This window comes from Bombyx mori, chromosome 28, assembly GCF_030269925.1.
Source record: "Bombyx mori chromosome 28, ASM3026992v2".
Taxonomy (NCBI): domain Eukaryota; kingdom Metazoa; phylum Arthropoda; class Insecta; order Lepidoptera; family Bombycidae; genus Bombyx; species Bombyx mori.
The window spans coordinates 7,562,013-7,589,179 of NC_085134.1; the positions used below are offsets into that span (position 1 = coordinate 7,562,013).

Consider the following 27,167-nt stretch of genomic DNA (forward strand, 5'->3'; position numbering starts at 1 on the left):
TATGAATTCTAAAATGTCAGTATAGTTACAACGGCTGCCCCATCGTTCAAACCGAAACGCATTACTGCTTCATGGCAGAAATAGGCAGGGTGTTGGTACCTACCCGGGCAGACTCACAAGATGTCCTACAACCAATAAAAATCGTCGTGGCCTAAAAAATAAGACGACCGACTTACGCGTATCGATCGATTTGACTGTCTTGGTGTTCGAATCCCGCATGTTGGTACCCATTTTTGTAATGATATAAATACGTTTTTTTATTATATAGGTACACGTACTTATCGTGTGTTCACGTATTGTTTCTACGTGTTAAAATCAAATACTCTAAAAGTATTATAGAATTTGTGTAATTACTATACAGACTGAGATATACACTGAAGTTTCAAGATAAGTAGTGCAGTAATGACCAGTATAAAAAGACCTCGTGCTTAGAGTGGTTGTCACCATTTATGGTGTCTATGTTCGCTGGTAGAGTCTTAGTCTTAATTTCAGGTGCTCCGTGGGCTAATTTAGCCATCCAGAGCAATAAACAGATTAGAAGTGGCTAGATTTTTTTTTCCTACCTATGCTGATAGCCTTGAGAGGCTATTTCAGCGGAACCTTAACTAGTAGGTGAGCTCACGGGGCTCAAACCTGACGAAGTTGCTAACACGAACCCTAGCAAGAGCCGTGCTTCGCAGAATCTACCACTTGATCGGAAACGCGACCCACTGAGAAGATCCGGCGAGAAACTCAGTGGGCTGTGTCTATGGGTTAATTTACTCGTCGAGCCCTTCGTCGCAAGCGACGGGTTCGACGAGAACGATGACCGGAGTGGCTAGAGTAGAATATAAAAGATTTAAATTTAAAAACAAGTATTAAAAGTAAAAAAAAAATCAGAAACCTTTACTAGGGTTATCACATTTTGTTATCCCGTTCCTGCGTGCTTAGTACGAGTTTGTTAACGTTCTCGATAGCGTAAAAGTTAACTCAAATTTGTGTGGAGTTGGAACGTTTGCACAGAAGAAATATATTATTATGTCTTAAGTGTGTTTGTTACTGAACTCCTCCTAAACGGCTAGATCGATTTGAACGATTTTTTTGTATACGTTTAGGTGGCACCCAGGATGGTTTAGATTCACAAATCAGCCCAGCAGATGGCGCTGCAGTCGGTATCTAGGTTATTTATCTTTCCTAGAAATAATTTATATGGCAAAACAACGTTTGCCGGGCCAGCTAGTAAATACTATATAAATACTAATAACTGCTATATTCTATATTTACAAACAAAATATTCTTTATCAGTTGATCAATAATAATAAAATAGCTTGCGCTATTCCGTTTAATGTCATCCCGCGTTTTTATTATGTAGTATGTAGTTGGAACAGCACCCCTTTGCGGCAAACATTCCAACTCCATACAAATTTGAGTTAACTTTTACGCTATCGAGAAAGTTAAAAAACTCGCACCAAGCACACTGATCTATTGGCACTATTCATTACGGTAGCGGTTCGCTAAACAAAACAAATATTACGAAAACAATTCACGTTGTATTTAGCACATCGTTCAACAAATTAACGGTTCTAAATTAGTCAATTTTCGGCTAATTAACCCGTGAATACGTTCAAAACAAACTGTATTGTAGTGCGTCATTGTTAAAGAGCACTATCCAGTAAGGCGGCGATGCTATTCCATTGCAAAGCTATGTTTTATCTATATATTAATACGTGAAGCAAAAACTTTGTATCCCTTTTTACGAAAATTGCGCGGACGGAGGAGTATGAAATTTTCTACTCTTATAGAGAATATAGTGAAGAAGTGCACAATGCTAATATTTTTTAAAAATAATGCATAAAAGATACATTAAATCAATAAAGAAAACATTACACACACTACATACCATGTATTTGACGCACACACGCATGCATACTATTTATTGTCAAACTTTTGTTCTTGACGTCTGTTGTCAAATTGAGAATACATTAAATATTGTTTGTCTTTATTAATATTTCTATAGTGTAGCCTTGGTGAAATTTGTGATTAGAGAAGTATAAAATACAATCACAATAGTGTACAAACTTACAATTCCAATTAATTATAGTCGAATTTCGACTACTGCGAGACCTCTAGTTGTTGGTTATTAAGTGTTAACATTATAGCTAGTAGCGATACGAATAATCGTATTGTCGATGGACACTATCGCTTTGCTATCGCGCATAGCAAGCCGAATATACTAAAGCAGTCACCTACATCTGAAAATCTGATTTATGTGAAGCTTAATAGAAAATAGATATTTTACTAAAGGAGAGGGAAAGAGAAAGAGCGATGATTTTATACGCATTTACGTAACCGTAACTATGAGACATTTGGGGCAAATTTAATAAGTAAAATATCCTTTGTCTATTAATAAATAATAATAATTTAATAAATTTATTATTATATTGTGAATTTATAATTTTTTTTAAATTTAATAAATTAACAAATTAAAATAATAATATTAATAAATCACTAATATTACTATTAATAATATTAAATAATAATAAAGTCTATTATGAATTTATTAATAAATAAATTATTAATAAATTCATATTATATTATTATGAATTTTATAAATTCAGCATTTTGTCTTCTTTAGTCGTGGGCACATGGCGTATGTTGCAAGCCAGATTTTCTTTTTTTTTACTTCTGTCTTTTATGTATCTTTTTAGCTTGTGATGTGCATTGTGTGTCTAATAAATAAATAAAACAAAATAATGTATTGGTCGACGATGGTAAAGAAAAAGAATGGTTCTAATTCTGGCCTCCTGGAATTTACCTGCCCATTCGCTGGTAGTCTATGAGGCTATTCCAGTTTCACGTGGTCGGTTAGGTCAGCTTGCGGGCTCAACCTGCGAGAATTTGCTAACACTAGCCCTAGCAAGAGCAGTGCTTCACTGAAGCTACCACCAGATCGTGATCGTTACCCGCTGAGAAGATCCGGCGAGAATCACAGTGGATTAAGTTGATTAGTTTAAACGTCTTTAACTTCTGTACACATTTAAATAGTTTACTTCGTTAAGAAAGAAGGTCTATTACTACTGGTATAATTTTTACTGGTGGTAGGACCTCTTGTGAGTCCGCGCGGGTAGATACCACCACCCTGCCTATTTCTGACGTGAAGCAGTAATGCGTTTCGGTTTGAAGGGTGGGGAAGCCGTTGTAACTATACTTGAGACCTTAGAATTTATATCTCAAGGTGGGTGGTGTATTTACGTTGTAGATGTCTTTGGGTTTCAGTAACCACTTAATACCAGGTGGCCTGTAAGCTCGTCCACCTATCTAAGAAATAAATAAAAAAATGTTATTTTGTCTTATTTGTGTTACAAGGCATAATTTTTACTCGACTTTCAGAATTATGTTTTCATTGCTAATTAACATTGTTTAGCTGGTTGTAACTAAATCGTTTAGCGTATTAGGGAATATGTATGGCGTATTAGGAGATAGCTTTGACTGTAGGTCGGTATTTACGGGCAAGTTTAAGGTCAACGCACGCTAAGAATGGCGGTGTGTTTATGTAACACAACGTCACGCTACGATGGACGCGAATTTACTGTGCGCTTTCCGAAGATAGGAGGCTTAGTTTATTCCGATTTTGTTTTTGTAATGTCGACCGGAGTACCTGGTTACCGTAGTTCTAGTAAATTAACTCACAGACACAGCCCACTGTGTTTCTCGCCGGATTTTCTCAGTGGGTCGCGCTTCCGATCCGGTGGTAGATTCTGCGAAGCACTGCTCTTGGTAGGGTCAGTGTTTGCAACGTCGTCAGGTTTGAGCCCCGTAAGCTCACCTACTTGTTAGGTATTGCAACGTATTTGCTCGCCGGGGCATCACCCTGGGACTTGGAGGCGGAGGCACTCGCTGCCGATTACAGGTGGCAAAGTGACCTTCGCTCTAAGGGGGAAGGGCGCCCTGGCGAAGGAGTATTTAGAGAGCGGAGGCTCCAATCTCAGCGATTCGTGCTGGAGGCGTGGTCTCGTCGTTTGGCGGACTCGTCGGCCGGCCTTCGTACCGTCGAGGCGGTTCGTAAGGTTCTCGCAGACTGGGTGGCTGCGATCACGGACGTCTCACCTTCTGGCTAACGCAGATTTTGACCGGTCATGGATGTTTCGGAAGATAGGTAGAAGGGATCCAACGGCGCAGTGCCACCATTGCGCATTGCGCAGATGACCCACACATATTGGCGTGTTACTCTGGATTCGACCAGCAACGCGCAGCCCTCGTTGTGGTCATAGGGGAGGAACTCTTGCTGCCACGCGCCGTGGCAGCGACGTGTCTTGGAAGGCGATGCTCGACTTCTGCGGGTCCACCATCTCGCAGAAGGAGGCGGTGGAACGAGAGAAGTAGAGCTCTTCCCTTTCCGCTCCGATTCCGTGATCCGTCGCCGTCGAGCCAGGGGCCGGAGGAGAGGCTACGCTCGCACATCTCGGCTCCTGTAGATGGCGGCTTCACCCCGGTGAAGGTCACGGGGTGACCTGAGGAGGTTGAGGCCGCGCAGCGTGCTACCATCACTCTAGCGCGCTGCCGAGAAGAAATATCTTCGAGATAAAAAAGAGCAACTGGTTGGCGGTGTATCGCGTCTCGACCCGGCAAAAAAATCATTCAAATCGGTCCAGCCGTTTAGGAGGAGTTCAGTAACAAACACATTAAAGACATATATTTCTTGAGTGCGTGTGTTTGTTACTGAACTCCTCCTAAACGGCTAGATCGATTTGAACGATTTTATTTACATACGTTTAGGTGGCACCCAGGATGGTTTAGATTTACAAATCACCCCGGCAGATGGCGCTGCAGTCGGTATCTAGGTTATTATATAATTTATATGGCAAAACAACGTTTGCCGGGCCAGCTAGCAAATACTATATAAATACTAGTAATTGCTATATTCTATATTTACAAACAAAATATTCTTTATCAGTTGATCAATAATAATAATAAAAAACTAGCGATATTTCGCTTAATGTCATCCCGCATTTTTATTAAGAACATTATTTGGGACGAAGATACGTCCACATAAAGACCATCTTTGTGTAAAATAACCGTAAAACTTGACCATTTTTGTGTACGTCTAGTTATTTATCTGATCAAACAGATGATACAATGGCGAGAAGTCGGCGAATCATCGCTCCTTCTAAAGTATTTTATCGGACGGCCTTATGCAGTATTGAGTTAGGAAGAATCTCCATTCAAAATAAATAATCAAGTTTTTTTTTTTAAGCATTTTTAAACGATAATTAGATGTTGTATTAATTTTTTTATACATAACATTTCGACCATTGGTGAATGCTGACAAATCATTTAAAAGCAAGTTACAATCGTAAAAGAAGTCTTAGAGACTATACAATAGGTATTTTGGGCTACTTAAAATATTTGGACAAGTCAGAGACAAAACGATCTATTAAAGGATTACAGCTGCCAATAATGTACTGACTTTTACCAGGAATAACTAAAAAGTTCTAAATTAAATGAATTTCACTTATTGTTTAAAAATTGTTTTTTCTTTGCTTTTTTTCTACCTATTCTAGTGACCTTGAGGGGTCATACTAGATTCACCGAATGAGTATGTGAGTTTACGGAGCGCTAACCTGTGGACGTTGCTAACACTGGCCCTAGCAAGAGCTGTGCTTCGCAGAATCTACCACCAGATCGGAAACGCGACACACTGAGAAGATCCGGCGAGAAACTCAACGGGCACTATTGATATGAATCCATTTCTCGTATTCTATTCTGTATTGCTTAAAACTCGACACAGAAAAAAATTAATTTTTTTTTCCACAAGAGAAAATCGCCGAATTCCCACCCGCACGGCAGCTGGGGTATGTGGGAGTCGAACCTCACTAAAAACTCCTGCCGCTCACAGCCGGCGCCCTACCCCGGACCGAGCGGGAGCCCAGTCGGAGCTATTAAGACGGCGGGACAGGGTTTACGCAGAGCATATTACATCCATCCCGCCGTCCCCCAGACGCCGGACCGGCGGCCGCCAGCAACATGACCGCCGGTTCCCCCGGTCGACGGGCCAAGAGCCCGCATTAATGGCGCCGCGCTACACCTTCCCCCGGAGCGGTCGGGTAACGCGACCTAAGAAAAATATGAATAACATATTTTATGGCTTATTATTGCATAACGCTTTTAATTTTCGATGGTTATTCTATTGGCGAGTGTACATCACGACTGCTACGTCACGATTAAAGTTATTGTGCTGTGAGATAATATTGCGGCTAACTGTACCGAATCGTTTGTAGACAAATAAGGAGCTTATAATTCGGCCATTAGAATAGCGTTTTCAGTGTTTTTATAAATGGCGTATACAGCCTATCTGATTTATAAACAAACAAAGACTTTTATAGTATAATTTGGATTTTTTTCGATGAGCTTTTAAAATTTCTAATTTTTAGTAATTTTAATAATAATAAATATTTACTAACAATCACACCACGTTAACTAGTCCCGTGATAAGTTCGTAAAGAACTTGTGTTACAGGTACCAGATAACGGAAATAAATGTAAGATTTTTATTATACACATACATATATTTAAGATACAGCCATAACCCTGGAAAAGACATTTATATTTATCATACAAATACCTTCCCTTACCACTACACCAGACGGACCGTGTCACTTACCACTACACCAGACGGCCGTTAAAGTAAAAGTAAATACCGAAAGCCAGTAAAAAAAATTAATAACGCTAATGGATTGTATTTTTTACAGGCTTAGATTTTGTATTCCGGGTATTGGAAGAAAGCTTGCAAAAACAGTTTAAATAAGTTTCTTGCTCTTCACTAATAATGATAGTAAAACTTATCTGTGCGTTGGATATTATGAAATCGTCTTGCCCTAAAAGAAAAAACACCCGACCCAGTATCTGTATCGAGCGATGCAACCGTGCCGTACCGAAACGTACCTCCAATCTGACTATCTGGTATGCCGTGAAGATTGAGAAACATACTGAAACTGTTTTCGGAAGTTTTCTTCCGAATGCGAAAATCCAAACCAGCCAAAAATATAGTTTACTTAAGTGTATTATGGAGACATAGGCCTCTAATCTCGAAGTGGATAGTTGGCGTTTACGCGGTGAAGTGATTTCACAGTGTGTTTCCAGGTATTTGTTTTCCACATACCATCCCACTTTGGAATGAATTCTCTAGGTGTTTTCCGACCACCATGACATGGCCTTCTTCGAGCAACGTTTGCGGAGTTTTTAGTGTCGTCGTCTGCATAAATAGGCAAAATCAAAGAACAAGATAACATCAAAACAGCATCATTGATACTTCGTACACTTTGTATTAAAAACTAGCTGACCCGGCAGACTTCGTAGTGCCTCAATCGATAAATAAAAAACCTAAACTTTTGTATAAAATAAACTTAAAACAAACAAAAGGAATTTTGATATGATCTACCTTTTAAACCTTCTCTGGACTTCCACAAATAATTCAAGACCAATATTAGCCAAATCGGTCCAACCGTTCTCGAGTTTTAGCGAGACTAACGAACAGCAATTCATTTTTATACATATAGATAAAGAAGAATCTGTGATAAAAATCGCTTAGCTGAAACTCTACCCGCTCGGACCATATGCCCGCTTCCTTTATGGCCCGACATCCGAGAATTATTTGGCCGCTATCGTCCCGTTCCCATGGCACTTAACGTCAGCTTTAAGTCTTGTTTAAAAAAAGAACTGGATATATTTCTGTGGGTCAACGGTGCTCTGTAAATTTATTTGCATAATATGACCAGATTTAGTCCAGATCTATCACGTGATACGTCTAACAGGTAATCTGTAAGAGGTGTTTTGGTTTTTTTGTATAAAAAAATATTAGGTTGACCGAAAAATCTCATAGTTAGGCTATGCGTGTTTCCATAGCGTTCATCATTTTTTTATTTTTTTATTTTTTTGATTGCCCTTATAGGCAGACGAGCATACGGCCCACCTGATGGTGAGTGGTTACCGCTGCCCATGGACTACAGCAATGCCAGGGGCAGAGCCAAGCCGGTGCCTGCCAAAATAGCAACGTTGCGTTTTTTACCGCTAAGAGAAAAACTACCACCGGCCTTTTAATACGACCTTTTAATACTTTTAATAAGCATACGGCCCACCTGATGGTGAGTGGTTACCGTCGCCCATGGACTTCAGCAATGGCAGGGGCAGAGCCAAGCCGCTGTCTACATCCACTATTCCCCATAATTCCTTTTTAATATGTAAAAATAGTAGTATAAAGTAAACTTTCGCTTAGTGCTTCTAAGTCGCGCAAAGCGGTTTTGATACAGTTTTAATTATCAGTCAGCCTCTTCCGACACGATGAAATATTAAATACATGTAAATTATATTCATAGAATGCAGAGAAATGTTCACGTTTGGTTCTCGACAGTATATAAACTAAAAGGAATAATTAAAACCCACTTTTACGGTTTTTATCTCGCGTTATTCTTTAATAATTCGTCATTGCAATAATTATTTTTTTAATTCATCCTTACGAGATTTCGAATGTTTTTTTCGGTTTTGCGACCACGAAAATTCTAGATTCTTGGACATAAAAACAAAAACAAAAGAAGATCAATTAACAATTAATTGAAAGAAGCTACATGAAAAATTACACATAAACTTGTCAATATAATAATATTTTATCTAAATAAAAAAAAAGTCGCCAGTTTAGATTGTTTTTCAAAGAGATACAAAAACATTCTCCTTTTTTAAAATGGTTCCCACATTCATTTTTATTTAGAACGAAGGTAAGTTCTAATTTATTTCAGCTCAATAGCAGCTTAGCAAGGTTGGGGCGGATCATTTTATAAAATATTACTATAATAGAAAAATAAATAAATAAACTTAAAAAAAAGCATTCTCGATAGGAAGCTTAAGAAATTAGATTTATTTTTAAATAGGTAGATCTTGATTACTAAGATCGTTAGATTAAAGTAATTTTCATGTTAATAGAGCTTTTTGAAACTGTTTATTTGAACTTGAATTTTTTTATAACGTCTTTGCTAATTCAGACCATATAATCTATACCAATATATAAATGTACAGTGATTATTACGGATGTTCCATTATAGCTACTGAACCATGCATCCGATTGACTTGAAACTTGGTATCCATGTAGAAAATACATGTACTTAATGGATAGGCTGATATCTATATGAGTGTTCGACTCCCTACACCAGTTGCGGGGGCGTTAATGATGAGAATCTTTGTGGGGGTGAGAAATATTAATGTTAATTTTAAATACCCAGCGAAGAGGATGGGTACAGCGAGCATTACTATAAAATCTGGGCTTAGAATACGTCTTTCGACTAATCAAAACACAATCCAGAATAGAACCAGTACCGTCATCAATTACTGGTGGTAGGGCCTTTTGAGAGTCCGCGCGGGAAGGCACCACCACCCTGCCTATTTCTGCCGTGAAGCAGTAATGCGTTTCGGCTTGAAAGGTGAGGCAGTCGTTGTAACTATACTTGAGATCTTTAAACTTAAATTTCGGCGCATTTACGTTGTAGATGTCTATGGGCTCCAGTAACTACTTAACATCAGGTGGGTTGTGAGCTCGTAAACCCATCTAAGCAATAAAAGAAAAATGATGATTTTAAATGCCCAGCGAAGCGGGCGGGTATAGCTAGTATTACTATAAAATCTGGGCTTAGAATACGTCTTTCGACCAATCGAAAAACAATCCAGAATAGAACCAGTACCGTCATCAATTACTGGTGGTAGGACCTCTTGAGAGTCCGCGCGGGAAGGCACCACCAATCTGCCTATTTCTGCCGTGAAGCAGTAATGCGTTTCGGCTTGAAGGGTGAGGCAGCCGTTGTAACTATACTGAGACCTTAGAACTTATATCTCAAGGAGGGTGGCGCATTTACGTTGTAGATGTCTATGGGCTCCAGTAACTACTTAACATCAGGTGGGCTGTGAGCTCGTAAACCCATCTAAGCAATAAAAGAAAAATGATAATTTTAAATGCCCAGCGAAGCGGGCGGGTATAGCTAGTCTATACTAATATTATAAAGAGGAAAGATTTGTTTGTTTGTTTGTTTCGAATAGGCTCCGAAACTACTGGACCGATTTGAAAAATTCTTTTTCCATTAGAAGCCGACATTGTCCCTGATGAACATAAGCTACTTTTTTTTAAAAAAAAATTTAATTTTATTTTTTTGGTTTCATGTGTGTTTTACTGTTTCCGAAGCGAAGCGAGGGCGGGTCGCTATATTACTATAAAATCTGGGCTTAGAAAACGTCTTTCGACCAATCGAAAGACAATCCAGAATAGAACCAGTACCGTCATTAATTGCTGGGCTGCGCGCGCCGCACTTACGAGAAATAATTACTTGTTACATGTTAAGTGCTAGCGCCGATATCCGACTGGTAACTGTGCGACCGGTCCGTTGAGCTTCCTGTTCAAAAGCCCGCAATTCCTTCCCGAGCTTTGAGGTAGCTTTGCATGATTTGAACGGGACAGTCGACAAAAAGGTGAAAAGCTCGCTTCGGTTTAAGCGACATTTCACTTAACACGCGACATTTATCTTTGTAATTAAGCGTCCGTTTTATTGTGTACTAGTTGACCCGGACAGACTTCGTAGTGCCTCAATCGATAAATAAAAGACCTAAACTTTTGTCAGATAGCAGGAACCCAATACTAGAAATGTGTGGAATATTTTCGATAATTCTAGGGATGTCTTATCGGCTATAAAAGCGTGGCAGAGATGGCACGCAGTCATTTAGTAATCGGAACTACTCGAAGCGAAACAGCGAACGGATCACCTGAAGCGAAGCGGAAGAAGCGAATTGAGAGTTTTAAAGTCTCTGTGAAGTGTTTTAAGTGTTCTAACTGTTTAATACAGTTTTTTTAGTTGTACTTTGGTGGAATTTTATTTATTCCAAAGCCCAGCGCGTAACAATATCAATAAAACGATTCCTGAACGACTTATGTTTATGAGAAATTAAGTTCACGTATATAATTTCGTGAATCAAAGTACAGTTTTCGGATCTCAATGATAGTCTCCTTTTCTTATATAAAGTACATGAAGTAACACCTAACCGACATGCAATTCAGATTTATCTTGCACTAGAAATGCTGGCGGACTTAATTTCTTCCTGGATGAGCGATTCGACGCACCGTCCATGGTATAGGATGTAGCGTTTAAACGAATTAGAACGCAGCTTAATTCGATTTATCTATTCTCTAATTACACACTATATGTTGAAGGATCTCAAATGAATACTATTAATAATAAAACTAATAATGAGATAATATGGAATGCCGATATTAAAACCCGACCACTCTAACCGACACTGTTCAATGTCTGAAAGTGGGTAGTAACACTTTCCTTATAATGTTCAGGGGTATGTAATGTGATTGGCTGCCTATGCCAATTTAACAAAATCAATAAAACTTTCAGACAACTTCTGTATTAATTTGACTGCACTGAGATTTATTTAATGCTCTTTATAAAGGCTAGAAAAAATATTTTCTAAGAGTTCTAAGCTATTGATAACTTGGGTGATATTCCAATGACATTTGGAGTTGTCTTTTGGCTTTAGATTTTGATTTGATTGATAAACGGGTTTTATGATACCAAACAGCGAGATCTTCCACTAACTCAATTTAAAAGAAAATTATATTTATGGCTAATAGACAAGGCTTATTATAGTGTGCAAGAATTTTTAAATGATAAGTGTTGTACATAATAAAATATTAGAATAAGAAGTGATAGAATGTAAAAATAGATAGATTTTGTAAATTTTGTGTTATAATTAATATAAAAATAAATTAAATTTTCGCATGCCTAAACAGGCGAAATATATGAAACTATGTCCTATATCTTGTAAACTATATTTCTGGCGAATAAAGATTTTCTTTCTTTCTTTCTTTCTATGGTATTAAGATCATCAGACTAGCAAACTATAACTAAAAATTGTTAATTTATACGATGAGGTATTTAGTGCCAATTTTAACTTCAAGAAAATATTTTATACACGAAAATTAGACGGTAGTCGGCATAATATTCAAATATCAACCCATAATAGCTCAGAGGTCCACCTCCTCTAAAATTGTAAAGCACTAAGCTACTGGGTTTCTTAAAGTTCTGGGTTTAAAATTATAATTTGCGTAATTACTGGTCGTACGACCTATTGTGAGTCCGCACGGGTAGGTACCATCACCCTACTTATTTCTGCCGTGAAGCAGTAATGCGTTTCGGCTTGAAGGGTGTGACAGCCGTTGCAACTATACTGAGACCTTAGAACTCATAATTGTGGGTGGCGGCATTTACATTGTAGATGTCTATAGGCTCCGGTACCACTTAACACTAGGTAGGCTCTGAGCTCGTTCACCTAAGCAATAAAAAAAACCTTCCCCATGGAAGACTGTGCCAATTTACTTCGATGTAATTAAAATTAAGATCGCGTTTTTCTTGTGCTTTGGGCCGAGCCCGGATGGTCGTTGAAATTGATTGAGACGCTGTCTAATCCAACGTTAGTTGAGTTTGCTTTTAACGGTTTTCATCCTTACGACTTATAAACTGCGGTACCAGGGGAACTGAATCTTCCTGGTAAGTCAACGGGATTTAGCGAAATAAGACTTTAAGCTGTGACGAATTAGCGCTAAATTCGATGGCGATTTTTTTATGGTCAAGAGGTAGCAGTTCTGTCCAATGTTCCGGGGTCATCAGAGACGACATTAATAAGCCCTGAGTTTTTTCAACTAGTGAGTTTTTTCAAAAAATTGATCGCGAAGTCATCACACAACGTTACCCAACTTGAATGTTGATATATTAGGCTATAGTCAGCTAACTTCTGCGTACGTCTGTGATAGTCGGTGGGTATCACAGCAGTGATTGCTTCTACAGTGATTATGGGCTCCCGTTTTAAGCTAACTCACCTCTCACGAAGGGCGGTGTTATTTTTTTTTTATTACCTTAGTATGCAGACGAGTATATAGCCCACCTGATGGTAAGTGGTTACCGTCGCCCATGGACTCCAGCAATGCCAGAGGCAGAGCCAGGCCGCTGCCTACCGCTCTATCTACCTTTGATTTCAATGAGATAGATAAGTAATAGTTTTATCCAAGTACACCATTCTGAATAAAATTTTAGATTAATTTTTGAAGTTATACTTCTTTAGGCGCGTTATGAAAAATTGATGAGAGTGAAATTTTACGATGCGCGCGTATCGTGACACAAAATTAACACAGAATGAAGTTGCCCACTAAATCGCTCATTACAATACGACCGACGTAACTTGGCGAGTCTGAATATAGCCGCAGGTGAACTTTCCGAACCGTACCGAGGATTACCGAATTTATACGATGTCAAGAAAAGGGATGTCCAATATGCGTGATGAGGATGTTGTTTAATCGATTTTTTATCAAATTGATTAAAATTTAAATAAAAAAAAAATGAAATAAATTTAATAAAAATAAAGTATGACTTCTTACGCGCGTACATAAGTACACGCACCCTTTTTTTATTTGATGTTCAGGTCATATTGATATTGATACGAATTTTGCTTACCTTATATACCAATGCTGGTTAAAAACCGTAGTTTTAACGCTTCTACGTTATAATATCTGAAACAAAGAAAAAGTTTTTGTTATTTTTACGTACTACGTACATATAACTGGAATTCACCACAGGAGAATGAAGAAGGTAATTTGAAAGATCACGAATATAAATTTTCTTTGGATTTTTTTCTTCATTTTAAAATGTTACTTAAGTTATTATCGAAGAATTAAAAACGCTCACTGGTGGTAGGATGTTTTGTGAGTCCGCACGGGTAGGTACCACCAGCCTGCCTATTTCTGCCGTCAAGCAGTAATGCGTTTCGGTTTGAAGGATAGAGCAACCGCTGTACTGTAAAAACTGGGATCTTAGAAGTCTTATCTCAAGGTAGGTGGCGACTTTTACGTTGTATATGTACATGGACTTCGGTAAAAAAAAATTATGGCTTAGATGAGTGGACGAGCTCACAGCTCACCTGGTGTTAAGTGGTTACTGGAGCCCATAGACATCCACAACGTAAATGCCCCACCCACCTTGAGATGTAAGTTCTAAGGTCTCACGTATAGTTACAACGGCTGCCCCACCCTTCAAACCGAAACGCATTACTGCTTCACAATAGAAAGGGCAGGGTGGTGGTACCTAGCCGCGCGGTCTCACAAGAGGTCCTACCACCAGTAATTACGCAAATTATAATTTTGCGGGTTTCATTTTTATTACACAATGTTATTCCTTCACCGTGGAAATCAATCCTGAGCATTTGTTGAGTACGTATTTCATTAGAAAAATTGGTACCCGCCTGAGATTCGAACACCGGTGCATCGCTCAACACGAATGCACCGGACGTCTATCCTTTAGGCCACGACGACTTCAAATTTCTGCCGTCAAGCAGTAATGCGCTTCGGTTTGAAGGATGGAGCAGCTGCTGTTCTGTAAAAACTGGGATCTTAGAAGTCTTATCTCAAGGTAGGTGGCGGCATTTACGTTGTATATTGCTACTCACTGTGGTTCGGGATAAATACAATTTCACCAAAGCACAACTGACTCCGTGCCATCTCTGCAACGCTTTTATAGCCGATACCACACCCCTAGAATTATCAAGAATATTCCACACATCTCTGGTATTGTGTTTCCGCTATCTGACAATAGATGGCGTTGTACTTCTCAAGCGTTCTAGGTGCTACTAGATCCTTCGATATTCGTTCAACTATTCGGCGATAGATGGCGTTACTCTTACCGGCGTCACAATATTATTATGTATATCGACGCTTGAAAGGTAAACGTGACTAAGCGATAATCACTGCTTTGTACATAAATGATAGGCAATAACCATATTCGATGCGCAAAAAATATATATTTCTAGGTCTATTAAAACCATTTCAAACCTACAGCTACTAGCTAGATTTCACTACAGCTAGATTCGTTAAAGTAAATTTTGTTTTCAGGTATTTCAACTTTAACTTAGTCTACTGTAAAGTTCACGCATTGTCGCTTAGTCACGTTTGCCTTTCAAGCGTCAATATGGACTTCGGTAACCACTTAACACCAGGTAAGCTGTGAGCTTCGTCCACCCGTCTAAGCAATAAAAAAAAACGATACGATGTAAAAGTTCAAGTTACCTTACAGGGTGTACATAAACAACAATGTTTTATATCAAGTTTTTAGCGTTAAAAAATTATTTACGGCTTCCAAGTTTAATGATTTGCTTAAGTTATTAAACGCTATTTATGTCCTAGTAAACTTGTCCCGTGGGATGGCACAGGGTACGGATAAAGGACCTTTACGGCCTTAGGCCTTAGTTAAGAAGCCTTAAATGTCCGTCTAAGCAGCGCTGTGATGCTATGCCTATATTATTTGAAGAGAGGATATAAAGTGGTGATAGCATATTCAACTATATACTAAGTGCAATAAGAACTATTCTGCCGTAACGCTTCCAAATCTGTTTTTATTAGAGCTGAGTTCGTTAACGCGGCTTGTGATCGTCAGCTGAAATCGTCACGCAACGAAGAAGCGTTGTGCCCGTTGACTTTTGGGGAGTCTTAACGACGAAGGGAAGATCTTCCACCGAGCGGGTGATATTTGCTCGGTAGACCGACGGTCCGAATGTTGTTGTTCGGAACTTGTATATATGCGCTTTATCTTGAAAATGTCGTAAGCGAGATTCAGGCATCTGTCAATTATCTTGCGTTGTATGATGGCTACCCGCCACATCACTCCCCTCCGAGACCGGAGGTCGTGTCATTTTAGTTATCGTTGTCCGTGCTGAGATTAGCTTGCAAGTGCCAGTGCTGCTCGAAGCCTGCGGTGAGTCGAGGCTGAGCTTGAATGCTGCGTGCGTGTCGCCAGTGCTGCTCGAAGTCTGCGGTGAGTCGAGACTGAGCTTGAATGCTGCGTGCGTGTCGCCAGTAGTCCATGTGTGCAGAGCTGCCACGCCGGAGATGTGTGACCCCAAGCGTTGATGATCCGGTCGTGGGCTGCGATGAACTGTTGCGGCGTGATGAGGCAGTGAAGTTGCGTGCCGTAGGACCAGGAAGCGCGGTGAGTCGGCTGCGATGGTCCTGTTGAGGCTGCGATGCTGGCTTGCTGTGGGACGACTGTCAATGACGTGCTTTTATCTGCGAGAATGCGGGGATTGTGGTAGCCGGAGTTCTTGATGCGCTGAAGATGAATCAGAAGGTTGCGTGTTCACATCACGTCGGGGTCACCAGTTTGGGGGTATACGACGAAGGGAAGATCTTCCACCGAGCGGGTGATATTTGCTCGGTAGACCGACGGTCCGAATGTTGTTGTTCGGAACTTGTATATATGCGCTTTATCTTGAAAATGTCGTAAGCGAGATTCAGGCATCTGTCAATTATCTTGCGTTGTATGATGGCTACCCGCCACAGACTTGATACGCAAATGTGATCGTTAATACAAGCACGTTAAGACTAAAATTCGATGCGCTGCTGAGACGGTAGACAGCGGCTTGGCTCTGCCCCTGACATTGCTGAAGTCCTCAGCCTCTCTCCGTCATATACGTTTTTTTGTAATCTCTACTCTTCCGTTCTTTTTGGAGGCATTTACGTTGTAGATAGCTCCAGTAATCACTTAACACCAGGTGGGCTGTGAGCTCGTCCACCCATCCTAAATAAATGCCACCCAATTCCTATATTCGCGACTAAAGATTTCTTAGATGTTCCCATTTTATTTTTTTGAAGTCGGCCTTATTTTTTGTTATTTTTTTTATATTTTTACGCATTTTAAACTAGATTTTTTTATGATTGGGTAGGTAACAAGGTAGCTTTACACCGAGCAACGAAGCCTAAGTTGTTTATTTATTTGTATGAAATATCTTAATATTTATTAATTTGTTTAGAATTATTTATTTATTTATTATATTGCTTAGAACGAGCTTGCTTAGGGTGAACGAGCTCACAGTCCACCTGGTGTTAAGTAGTTACTGGAGCCCATAGACATCTACAGCATAAATGCGCCACCCACGTTGAGATATAAGTTCTAAGGTCTCAGTATAGTTACAACGGCTGCCCCACCCTTCAATATCTTATCTAATATATCTTAACCTTAGACTGATATTTAGTTATGCGTGCAAAAACAACAATTAGCTAACCGAAAAAAAATAATTAGCTAACCGAAAATTGCGGTCATAAATCTGCTCACGCAAATCTATACTAATATTATAAAGAGGAAAGATTTGTTTGTTTGTTTGTATTGAATAGGCTCTGAAACTACTGAACCGATTTGAAAAATTCTTTCACTGTTTGGAAGCTACACTATTCCCGAGTGACATAAGATATAATCTTTTTTAAAAAAAATTAGAGATCCTTACTAAAGCTCCAATAATGTAACCCAAGGTGTAAAAAAATTACTTAAAATATTCTTTATATCGCGTGCCCTGCGAAAACTATTGAGGATATAATAAAAGAATGTACTACAACTTTGTAGAACACACTATTATTTACAAAAAGTGTCGCGACAGCATACGTTTAACTATTATATTTATACCGAAATAAGTGTTATTTTATTTAAAAAAATAAAACAACGTCGTTGAAATATTTGTTACAGACTCGAGCGAAGCCGGAGCGGGCCGCTAGTATGGTATATACGCAAACTAGAATATAAAATAAAAAAAAAACATTATAAAGTATCAAAATTGTGTGGGTGGTAGTATAAAATAAATAAATTTACGAAGATTTATGTATTTTTTGTGACGGCCATTTTGAGTGCCGTATTCTATCGGTTTGATTGATACCTTCCATTGTCTTTTTCTGTGCGTGGTGTGAGATAGAAGTCATAGAAATCGGGACTCGAACGAGTGTCTCAGGAGGGATCATTCGCGTCGTGATGTCCACGGACAACGGTAATTATCACCTTAATAATAATTGGTGGGGGGCACATTTACATTATATATGTGTATGGGCTCCAGTAACCACTTAACACCAGGTGGGCTGTGAGCTCGTCCCCCCATATAGGCAATAAAAAAAAAACATGTGTGCAATTCACACGTGGTAGAAGTGAAACCTTCCAAAATTAAAATACAATTATCCTAAACGTCTTAAGTATATGTAAAATTTTGTCATTAGTAAATAATTGTAAGGTAGCGCCCTCTGTGAATTGATATTTTAATTTCACGTATAATCCTAAATTAAAATTCACTACAAGAGCTTTCATACACACGTTAGTATTAAAAAATCTCACAGATGGCGCTGTATTAAATAGTATGTATATTTCTGTCTCATTCTTTGCTACACATTTTTGTATTTGTGTCTCTTACCTGTCGTTTTTTCCGTTGCATCCGGTTTGAAATCACAACGATTCTAAAGAAGTGTTCACTTTAAAAACAGGTAATATTATCTTATTACAATAAAAAAAAGTGGCACAGCAACTTATCGTAATTTTCGCTTAGATTTTATCACTAATAGCGAATCGGTACTCACTCGCTTTCTAAGCTAGCGAAATGGCAACGAAACAAAACGTAAAAAGCTCCCCACTGTGCTTTAAGTAATCACCATAAAAGCTTTCATTACCAATAAAAAGGAACTGACGTTTCTACGACATCTAGAATGTTCTGAATTTATATCTACGGCGAAGAATATATATATATTTTTTGATAAATTTACAACAATCCATACCTGTATCTTACTGGTTTGACATCTTCTAGTGATTTAGTTTTTTTTATTTATTGCTTAGATGAGTGGACGAGCTCACAGCCCACCCGTTGTTAAGTGGTTACTGGAGCTCATAGACATCTACAATGAGATATAAGTTCTAAGATCTCAGTATAGTTACAACGGCTGCCCCACCCTTCAAACCGAAACGCATTATTGCTTCACGGCAGAAATAGGCAGGGTGGTGGTACCTACCCGCGCGGACTCACAAGAGGTCGTACCACCAGTAACATTACAATGAAAATAATCTTCGTTTTAAAGTAAACTTAAAATAAATAAAAAGTAAAAATGTATTTGATGTCGTAATAATTTCCAAAAATTTTTACTGCCTATTTAGGCAGACAGCATACGGCCCGTCCGATGGTAAGTCATAACCGTCACTCATGGACATTAGCAATGCCAGGAGCAGAGCCAAGCCTCTGCCTACCGTTAAGTACTCTCCACAAGCCTCGTTCGAAAAAGGACACTAGTAGTCTTTCTTGACACTATTAATAACATAGGCGACGTCTGTGTCTAATGTGTGCTATTGTGTCGATTAATCCGATTTCTGTACAACATCAGAGGAATTACGTAAACAGACTCTCTTGACCAGGCCTTTGAACCGACTTACAGGCTGTGGTACAAGTCACCAGAGGTTTCTTTAATTCATTATAAAATCTCAAAATTTTATTGTACGCACAAGCCAAGCATTACTCCAAGCAAAACCTAATAAATAGATAGGATAACACAAAACAAATTCACTACAAACAGGTTTATTTGTTGTTTTCCATAATATATAATAGATAGATAAATCTCAACAGAGCCTGTGGATATAGCGTTAATGCCGTCACGCATCTCGCGACATTTTGGAAACCGTATTGTAAAAAGACTCTTATTCCGAAATTAAGAAAAGCTGTATTTGTCAAATATCGTGGATTGCCATGAGAACTTACGAGTCCATTCTAAGGGAGCTAAATATCCGAAAAAGGCTCTCTTCCATCTGCCGGGAACGTGTTATGAGCTTCTTCGGACACATCATGCGATCTCCCAGAAATGGATTAGACAAGCTCAAAATTGCGGGTCGCATAGAGGGTAAGCGCGCCGTGGGTAGAACACCAGCCAGATGGTCAGATTTAGTAAGGGAAGCCATTGGTGGTAGTCTATACTATGCGGTCCATGCCACCCATGATCGAGCACAGTGGAAGAACGTCACATGTGGTCGCGATCTTCAGCAGTGAGGGAACGATATAGAAGAAGAAGTATTTCTCAAAGCGGATTTCTAAGTCCCCTCCAGCGAGATGCTGGAGGTACCCATCATCGCTGTACTTGGGCATATACAAATGACCATTTATAAATAGAGAACACATTAAACGCTCGGGCATACAGTAACGGGATCGGTGAGAACGGGACTTTTGACAACCCTAACTGCCCCCTTCTGTATGGAGTCAAATTGTCTCTAAGTTAACTATCACATGACAACTCTAACTACCCCCTTCTGTATGGAGTCAAATAGTCTCTAAGGTTAATGTCATCTGACAACCCTAACTGCCCCCTTCTATATTGAGTCAAATGGTCTCAAATTTAATTGTCATCTGACAACCCTAACTGCCCCCTTCCATATTGAGTCAAATGGTCTCTAAGTTTATTGTCACCTGACAACCCTAACTGTCCCCTTCTGTATGGAATCAAATGATCTCTAAATCAATTATCACCTTGTTAAAGTTAAAACATATCGCTGAAATTCTCTCACTTGGGCCACGCGCGAAACCCGACGTCCCGTTAATGAGATACCGACCGATATGTAAGTTGAAGGGTCAACGCCGATGCCGACCTCTATACGCAATACACGCTACACTCAAGTACCGTATTGTACTGATGCCAAAACAATTTATTTAGTACCAATATTATTATTACCTTTTTTCCCTACCTATGCTGATAGCCTTGAGAGGCTATTTCAGTTTCACCCTAACTTGTAAGTGAGCTTAAGGGGCTCAAACCGGGAGTTTTTTTTTATTGCTTAGATTGGTGGACGAGCTCACAGCCCAGTCGGTGTTAAGTGGTTACTGGAGCCCATAGACATCTACAACGTAAATGCGCCACCCACCTTGAGATATAAGTTCTTAGGTCTCAAGTATAGTTACAACGGCTGCCCCATCCTTCAAACCGAAACGCGTTACTGCTTCACGGCAGAAATAGGCAGGGCGGTGGTACCTACCCGCGCGGACTCCACAGCAGGTCCTACCACCAGTAAACGTTTGAATGAGACCTCGCTAAAATTAATGATCGTAGTGAGAACTCGATAATAGCAGTACTTTTGACAAACATCACTTTCATTTTCATACGAATTGCGAAACTTCAAACAATAGCCGTCAAAATTATGAGACTATTGACAGGTGTTTGTCAATAGTGTGGTACGCATAAGCCGACGGCTCCAGGAAGACCGCGTCATGTATGCAAAGAACGAAACCTCTGACCATGACATTAGCAGTGCTAACATAGCATTGTTGATAATCCGTTGGTTCTCTTGAACGCACTTCAGGTAATTAAGTCATAAAAATATATTTTACATTCCATTGCTTGCTTGCATAAATAAATAAATAAAGAATCGAGATCAATTCCCAAACCTCAGCGCGTAACAATATTTTTATTGGAACGAAGTTCCTTACGGCAGGCTTGGAGGAGATAGGGATTTTGCTGCGCGACCGAACTGAAAAAAATGTGATAGTAAAACCGTATGAAAAAGTGCGTGGAATAAAACCGTTAAATGAGACGTGCGCAGGCGCGACAGTCGTATACACAAGCGAGTAGTGTATAATACCTTTCTCTTTCTCCTTCTTTCTTTTCGTTCTCTAATCCCTTCTCTCTCTATTTAGTATTATTTCTATTTCTATGTAATGTTATGTTGTCAACCAAAAATAAAGAGATATATTTTGTTATTTTAATTGATAATTTGAATTACTATTTTTTTATTTTACGTAATTTATTATTTCCTAAAATACTGAATTTCCTAAATACTTTCCTGTACTTAAATAAAAACTAATCAGCAAAACTTAAGAGAAAAACCAAGAAACCCTACATAAAATTGAGCACCATTTCTTTTTTTGCAAATTGTGTCGATTCTACATTAGCCGAAGGAACTTAACATCTTTTTTTATCTACCCCACAACTCGCGGATACTGACGAAATTGATGAAACAATATTAATAAAAAAAATACTTACATTACGCAACTGCCTAGCGTCAAGTCTAAAGTTGTCGATTTACACGTATTATTTGAGTAAGCGCTTATCGTCTCTCTAAGGTCGTAGGTTCAATGATATTTCTATGAATTGAATGAGTTCTGTCATTTCTTTGTCCATTGTCATTGCGCGATACATTTCGTCATAGTTAGGACAAATCTAGAGGAAAATTGAATTGTGTGTACGACTCTTCACAGTTTCCCCGGTAAGTAGAGCGGGCGAGAATTTGCTGTGTCGAAAGTTTTTGGTGGATATTTGACATACAGGTCTGTTGATACAAAAGACATCAACGCGCTCGTGGCTTAAAAGCACTTAAAGCTTCGCTGTTGTTCGGACTTTCATATAGAAACGGTAGATTGCTTCGCGCGATAATAAACAAGAGAGACAGCACCCAGTTCCTCTTCAGTTCTTTTCAATGACGAAACATAAATCCTATATATGTTTTTTTTCAGGACACGGGCGCCCTACGCGACGCACTGAAGTAATTATGTCGATTTACTATTACTAAGGCGCCGGAATATCAAGTAAGCTCTGGGAAAGACGAATCCGAAGATACTGAGAATCTAAGAGACCAAAAAGACGAAAAACATATAATACATTAAAAAACAAAAGAAGGCGAAGTTAGACAATCCGTCCGACAATTAAATAAAAAAAAAAAAAAAATGCGTAATTACTGGTGGTAGGACGTCTTGTGAGTCCGCACGGGTAGGTATCACTACCCTGCCTATTTCTGCCGTGAAGCAGTAATGCGTTTCGGTTTGAAGGGTGGGGCAGACCTTAGAACTTATATCTCAAGACAGCTGGTGTAGATGCCTATGGGCTCCGGTAACCACTTAACACCAGGTGGGCTGTGACAACGCCCACCCACCTAAGCAATAAAAAAAAAAAACGTGTCTTCTATGACGGCTACCTGACAATGCCTTAACATCCCATACCCTGGTCAGTTGCGCAAATCATGTTCAAAAGCATAGTCGCTTTTTTCCCCAACCTAATCGTTGATAGACTAAGGAACTATCCCAACTTTACACGGTCGGATAGGTGAACTCACAGGCTTAACCAGAGAGAATTGCTAACACTAGCTCTAGCAAGATTAGTGAGAAGATCCGGAGAGAAGTGGTCAGTGGTCATTGGGTGACCATATCCGCAATACTCGATGTGCTTACAACTACATATTTCCTTTCCTCCGGTAGTAGATTCATTCGCGAGGCAGTTGCTCTTGAGTTGTTAGGTCTCCTTTTGAAGCGCTCGGACAGCTGTTACCAAATTCTACCCTTGCTGGCTGAGCTTTTGTTCGCCCACCTATCCTGGTGAAATTTGGAAGGGCCTCTGGGCCACCAGTGATTACTCATTTATAATATTTCCTTACAGTTTCTTACTGTTTTCAGACAAATGGTAATTTTTTTATTTATTGCTTAGATGGGTGGACGAGCTCACAGCCTACCTGGTGTTAAGTGGTTACTGGAGCCCATAGACATCTACGACGTAAATACGCCACCCACCTTGAGATATCAGTTCTAAGGTCTCAGTGTAGTTACAACGGCTGCCCCACTCTTCAAAACGAAACGCATTACTGCTTCACGGCAGAAATAGGCAGGGTGGTGTTACCTACCCGCGCGGACTCACAAGAGGTCCTACCACCAGTTAATAACCAGGTAATGTCACTCATTAATCACAACATTCTCATACTGATAAAACAGTGCACTCTGTAATATATTGCGTAATTACATTTTAATATTTCAAGGTTAAATCAATTACAAACGGGCGAATGCACAGAGGATGGTACTTAAATTCTAATCAGGCGATGTACAGTCGCGCGCTGTGTTCTTAGTGCGAGTTTTGAAGTGAAAACTTCTTTAGAATCGTTGTGATTTAAAACCGGATGCAACGAAAAAAACGACAGGTAAGAGACACAAATACAAAGAACGAGACAGAAATATACATACTATTTAATACAGCGCCATCTGTGAGATTTTTTAATACTAACGTGTGTATGAAAGCTCTTGTAGTGAATTTTAATTTAGGATTATACGTGAAATTAAAATATCAATTCACAGAGGGCGCTACCTTACAATTATTTACTAATGACAAAATTTTACATATACTTAAGACGTTTAGGATAATTGTATTTTAATTTTGGAAGGTTTCACTTCTACCACGTGTGAATTGCACACATTTTGTTTTTTTAAAATTTATATGGAGTTGGAACAGCGCCCCTAGCGGCAAACCAAGAGGCGCTGTTAAAACTATGCCACGTAGCATCCGGCTTTGGAATGAGCTCCCTTCCACGATGTTTCCCGAGCGCTATGACATGTCCTTCCTCAAACGAGGCTTGTGGAGAGTATTAAGCGGTAGGCAGCGGCTTGGCTCTGCTCCTGGCATTGCTGAACTCCATGAGTGACTGTAACCACTCACCATCAGGTTAGCCGTGTGCTCGTCGATCTACAAGAGCAATAAATAAAAAAACTTCAAACAAATTTGAGTTAGCTTTTACGCGATCGAGTAGTTAAAATACTCGCACTAAGCACACAGATGGCGTATGAAATATTTATTTACTCATCCCGAATGCTATTAATCCTTCTCGTTGTTCAGGGGATATGAATAAACGATCCTAGCGTTGTTTTACGGACAGGACGTCTTGGGGGTGCGTACTGGTAACCACAATAATCCTGTTTCTGCTGCTTAGCAGTAAAGCATTCTGTTTGAAGGGTACGATTCCATTCTTACACTAAGGGCCGTAAGTTCTTGTATCTATTTCCGTAACGAAAAAGCCACAAGCGGCTAATACTGCTTCAGTATTTTCAATTAGCCTGTCAGTATTAGCAGAAACCTCTGCTTTATTGCCTTGTCTTTTCTGATCTCTTCTTCTGGCTCTTAACTGCTTTCTATTTACTGGTTGCAGGATGTGGACTACTTCTGGTACAAAGGCCGCAATTCAGATGAAAGAAACAGTCGCCGGTGTGAGAAATGCGGAAGCAAATTATTTTTTCCAAGACCCAATGATGAGGTCTTTTCAGGAAAGACAAATTTCAAATTTACTTCACCAGGAATATTAACCAAGTGGTGTCATTCGTAATTTAAAAACATGGATGATGTCAGCTTACTGATCGTAACTTAGAGGTGCCGGTTTGATTCTTAGTTGAGTTTAATAGCTTTCTCAAAGTTATTTAGTAGACGTATTCTGATAGGAATTCGTAAGTATTTTTCCTTAAGAACTTCTTTGTTATGAGTTATCCTAAATACACATAAAATAGACAAGAATATAATATGCACTGCGTATGTAATGTTTTAACATGTATTAGGTACTATTACTCGTACTAGTATTAAACGCGTTAACAAAGAAATTTACTCTAGCCTGATATGGCTTGATGACGTATTAATCAGGTGGTAAATAGTACATATCACGCCTGTATCCCCAACGTGCATAAACCAGAGAAAATCCTACATAGAGGACATTAAATATAAACACAGTAACACTTTTGCGCGCGACCGTACTCACCCCGAGTAAGGTAATACCATTATTAATTTTTTTACTTTTATTTTTCACTGTCCGCTTACAGTATGACGTGGAGCGCTGCAACACGATCGTCTTTGACTTAAAAAAAGAAGTTTATTTATAAATAGATTGTTCGAAATGAGCCTTATGTTATGATTGATTGATTTGAAAATCGATTACCCTTTTTTTGTTATACCATATAGTCGTTCTTATGTTTTGTGGTGCCATCGCTTTTTAAGGTGGTGAGAATTTTACATGTTGGACACTGGAGCTTGGAAAAGAGTCAGAGTCTTGGTAAATTCTTGAATCGTAATTTCTGAATATTAGTATATGCCTTGCCTATGCTTGTATACGACAATATACCTTATATCTTAAAGCAAAAGGTCGTAGCTTCAATTGTATTTCGCCTTCTTCAAATCAGAACGCGTGTTGACTTGTGCGGAACAAAGCAGCAAGATGCTTTTTTTTATTGCTAAGGTGGGTTGACGAGCTCACCGCCCACCTGATGTTAAGTGGTTACCGAAGCTCATAGACATCTACAACGTAAATGCGTCACTCACAGGGATTCGAACTCCGATGCATCGCAAGATACGAATGCACCGAACTTCTTATCCTTTAGGCCACAATGACTTCACAAAATGCTGGTCCAATACTGAACTATAAATAAAAGGAGTTTAATTAAATACACGCCGATATTTTATCAGAATATAGTGTTATTTGGAATCGAGTTACAAATATATAAATATAAATATTTACTAACAATCACGCCACGTTAACTGGTCCCGTGATAAGTTCGTAAAGAACTTGTGTTACAGGTACCAGATAACGGATATAAATGTAAGATTTTTATTATAAACATACATATATTTAATATACATCCATAACCCTGGAAAAGACATTTATATTTATTATACAAATATCATCCCTTGGCGGGATTCGAACCCGCGACCCCCTTGTGTAGTGACCATGTCACTTACCACTACACCAGACGGCCGTTAATTACAAAGTTAATTACTAATTGCTTTAAAATTTCGCAGTTATCGATGACATAAAACTGGTTTCTATTTTTTTCCTACCTAATCGCTGGTGGCCTAAGGGGCTATATCAGCTACGTCCAGACGGGTAGGTGAGCACACGGGCTCAAGCTGAGAGACATTGCTAACACTAGCCATGGCAATAGCAGTGCTCCGCTGAATCTACTACCGGATCGGAATCGCGACCCACTGAGAAGATCCGGCGAGAGCTGCGTCTATGGGCTTCCTTGACCGGCTCTTTCATTAATTTCTGGTATTTTGGCGTGATGCAAATGCCATGGTGATAGGTGGAATGAAGACGGCGAGTAGGATGTTAGGAGCAGACAGATCAGCTTACCTACATCCTTACTATATACCGTTTTTGGTACCAGAGGTCATGAACCACTTAACACCAAGTTCGTGACCTTAAGACTTGAGGTCTATGTCGCAAACGTAGCTGTCAAGCAAATGGTTTTTATTTTTGCGAATTTGATTTTTATTACACGATATTATTCCCACACCGTAGAAATCATTCGTGTCGACTTGTCTCAATTACCTATGCGTTTCCGGCTGCCCCACCCTTCAAACCGAAACGCATTACAGCTTCACGGCAGAAATAGGCGGGTGGTGGTACCTACCCGTGCGGACTCACAAGAGGTCCTACCACCAGTAATTACGCAAATTATAATTTTGCAGGTTTGATATTTATTACACGATGTTATTCCTTCACCGTGGAAGTCAATCGTGAACATCTATTAAGTATATATTTC

General features: G+C 39.3%; 1 protein-coding gene across 8 annotated transcripts in view; it reads right to left on the bottom strand.

Annotated features, from left to right (window-relative positions):
- LOC101740578 (uncharacterized) overlaps positions 1-27,167 on the bottom strand; it is a 135,591-nt gene that overhangs the window by 14,628 nt on the left and 93,796 nt on the right. For 7 of the 8 annotated variants that reach the window (XM_062676822.1, XM_038021143.2, XM_038021141.2 and 4 more), the window contains one exon: positions 13,523-13,578. The gene's annotated coding sequence lies outside the window, so the exon portion shown is untranslated. Of the gene's footprint in view, positions 1-13,522; positions 13,615-27,167 lie in introns of all 8 variants that reach the window. The other variant, XM_062676823.1, reaches the window with a different exon arrangement.